Below are 3,588 nucleotides of genomic sequence, written 5' to 3'. Positions count from 1 at the left end.
CTTGGTCCTGGCAATAACACTCTGAACCTAGGACGGGAACCGTATATTAGGGTGTAACACTGCACCTTTTCCCATTTAGGACAATGTCAAAATTTCTACTAACCAAAATAAAGGCAAAAAAGGAGCCAGCATTTTCTGCTTGCCTGGCATGTTTCTTAAGCATGAAAGAGCAATGTAGTTCTGATTTGTCACCGTTAGATTGCACATATTGCTATTCAGATACTATGCATGCACTCTAATTGTGTAATGAACATGTCTTAGGGTCCCTGTTTAAGTGTCTAATATTTACATTTGAAGCTCTTTACCACTATAGATCAGCTAGTCTTTTGATTCAAAACATCTCTTACTTGCCTTTCTAATACTTCTACACTTTTCTTGTGTTTTTGACAGTGGATTGTGTCAAGCTTTTTAATTTATAGAATGTACAATGGAAGACTGATGGGGCTTTGGAAAGTGAGAAGTACAGGGAGGAGGCAGAAAACTTTGTTTGTGCGGTAGAAGTTTTATTTTAGCAGAACATTGGGCTATTTTCCAGTGGGAGGGAGAGCTGTAAAAATAGGATGCTCTGTGAGTCACAGCTAGGGGATCAAATCTCCTCACTAGAACACGAATACAATGTATAGTCAAACTAAAGGAGATGTGAACAGACTAAATTGATGTGATAAGGAGAATGAGGGGTCAAAGAGTTGTGTTCTAATGCTAGGAACCCAGATGAAAAGCTGTAAGACTTGGAATTTCTAATGGTGAAGCACTTGGACATGATCAATGTGTTAATGATAAGGAAAATACAGAATTGCTCAGGGTATATATTTTCTGCATTTGGAAAGATGATCTATGAGTTTGTATCATTTGAGAAAGGTTAAGTTCTTCATCCATCTACCAGCCAACTGGAAACAAAAAGGATTTGAAAAAACATTCTCTAGAGAAAGTATTTTTAAAACCTTTTTTTTTCACAGCAAAGAGTCCTTGAAGAATTGTTCCTCATATACTTTGCCTGATGTTATTTACTTGTAACTTCCAGAAAAAATGTGCCAACTTCATGAAACTGCTGAAGTATTAGTAGAGTACCACTATTCATTAAAGGCAAATAGGAATACTGGAGTAACCACAGGCTGGATAGTGTGACATAAATCCTGGGAGGGAGGGGAGGAGAGGACTGACATAGGATTCAGCTGAAAAGGATTGAAGGGCAAGAAAGGCAATTGATGAAGATCATTTTCTGAAAATTAGTTTTTCTCAAAGAATTTGATGTGATACTTTGACAAGATTATGATTGTTTGGGAAAACAGTTGTGTAGCTATATATGGACTCCCGTAGGGTGAATGACTTCGTATTGCCTGACGCTATTATTCAAAATACAGCACAGTACACTAACAATGAAGCATAATACCAGATTAAGAGATGGCTAAGTGACAAATCACAAAAATGCTGTCAATAGAGAATCATCGTGCAGATGCCTATATTTCTGCAATAGATATATTTTTCAACATTTTCATCAATGTCTTGGAAGTTGATAAAATCACTACTGATGAGATTTCCATCAAATGCAATAAAGGGTGCCCTGCAGATTATTGAGGTGAACAGTGCAGTCAGAAAAAGAAAAAGAAACTGCTTAGGAAGCTGGCCTGTGCCAAAACACTTCTAATGCCAAGTACTCGGTTTAAAGATCTCTGAAGATTTTCTTATCTTTCTTCTTCAGTTTCTCCGATCCTTCTGCATTTCATCTTTGGGAGCTCTCATTGACATAGAGCAGTTCAGCTGCTAGATGTCTTACGAGTTCTCTGTATTCACAAATACACCAGTCTACTCTAGGCATGATTACTTGGCTGCATCCGTACAAAAAAAGCCAACTAGCCACCCTCTCTTTTTGAGGGCAACTGTCATGGTCTGGCCACTTCCACAGTGTTACATTTTCTTCCCTTTCACATCAGGACGGTCTCATCTAAATTGCCCTTTGGGAGTGGTCCCTGACCTTTGCTGGTTCCCAGGCTGTTTTCTGGAATAGTGGCAAGGTCAAAACGCTGGCAGGGACCGCTGAGCAGTTTGACAGTGCGGGTGGATGAGTTCCAGGGACGGAACCTGTGCCTGCGCCTGCACTATATATTAGTGCGGATACAACCTTTCTGTGCAAACGAAAGTCCTGCCTTCTCTCTCTGACATCTTTTAATGTACACTCATCTGACAAATCAAATTCAGCACGGATGAAGTGAAACATGTATTCCCTGCCTGCCATCACTGCTTCTAACAAATACATCCTCACAGCTACTGCTTTTTCTGATCTCTACCATCTCTGCCTGTCATGTAGGATGATAATCTGAACATTGCCTTCAACCCCAGACTCTCCCTCAAGCTTTGTATCCTGCCTTCATCCATCAATAACCCTACGCAGCTTACAGTCATAGTACAAAAATTAAGAAAATAAACAATGAATAATAAGGATAAAATTAGCTGGGAGCAGGGAATTTGAAGTGCACCTTGGAATGGGGAAGGGATTTGGAGCACGGGGAGAGTTATATATAGAAAGCATGATATGGACGTATAAGCCATAACTAAAATACAGTTACACGTGAACTTTTAGAAAGATATGTATATAGATAACCAGGAAATACAGGCGGGGAATTGATTTTATCTCTGCAAGTGACCCTACTCATTACATGTAACTACCCATCCATTCCTTTTCCCCTTGAGAAAAAAAAGTACTGTATGTATGCTTTTGATGTTCAAATTTGCAAAGATACAAAAGAATCATAATAATATTCAAGGACTGAAAAGAATGCCATAAAGCAGTCTGTTTATCAAAGCTGACTGGATAAAAACATGTAAATATCTTCATGTTACTTGATACTGAATGAAAAGTGCACTTACCCTTGACAACAGCTAAGAGGTGAATAGGAAGAACCTGTTCCAACTTGAAAAAATGTTAGAATGGAAAGGAATGTTAAGATATTTGCTTCTTTTGTATTTAATTATTACTGCTTTTACATACTAGAATATTTTTTTCACTCAAAGTACTCAGTGTCACATAGGTTTTTTGGGCAGGCAACCAGAAAAGCAATAGCACTTTTATCACTGATACAGTCATGCAAAATTACTGCATAAATACAGGTCAGTCTTTATTTCTGAGTATTGATGATTTGTTGGAAGTAGTGCCTAAATAACTCATGTAACTTTAATGTGCTACATTACCTCTGCCTCCATCTTGCGTCTACTATTTGTTTATCCTTCCAGGTGTCCAAAAACGTGTGTAAAACACATGGAAAACACATGCTACATGGAAAGATTGCTGAAGATCTCGAGAGTAAAGCCCCTGAGCCAATTTCTTTGTGCTGTAACTCCATTTCGTGCAATTGAGGTGAACAAAATTTCACCAGTGATGAATCTGACTCAAGCTGTTAACTTGCTAAACAACATGGAGAAGGGAGAAAATAGCTCTTTTCCTGAAGGTATTTCCTGAAGCTATATATTAAATATCAATGCATACCATAAAGAAAACTGCCTCACTGATTCATTAAGACCTTATAGAACAGTGCACTGTGAGCAGATACTCCAAAAATGAGGGATTTTTGGCAGTTTCATTTAGTTACTTCA

The sequence above is a fragment of the Numenius arquata genome, chromosome 9 (assembly GCF_964106895.1).
Source record: "Numenius arquata chromosome 9, bNumArq3.hap1.1, whole genome shotgun sequence".
In the NCBI taxonomy this organism is placed as follows: domain Eukaryota; kingdom Metazoa; phylum Chordata; class Aves; order Charadriiformes; family Scolopacidae; genus Numenius; species Numenius arquata.
The sequence above is the reverse complement of the archived record's forward strand: the minus strand, read 5'-3'. Positions refer to the sequence as shown.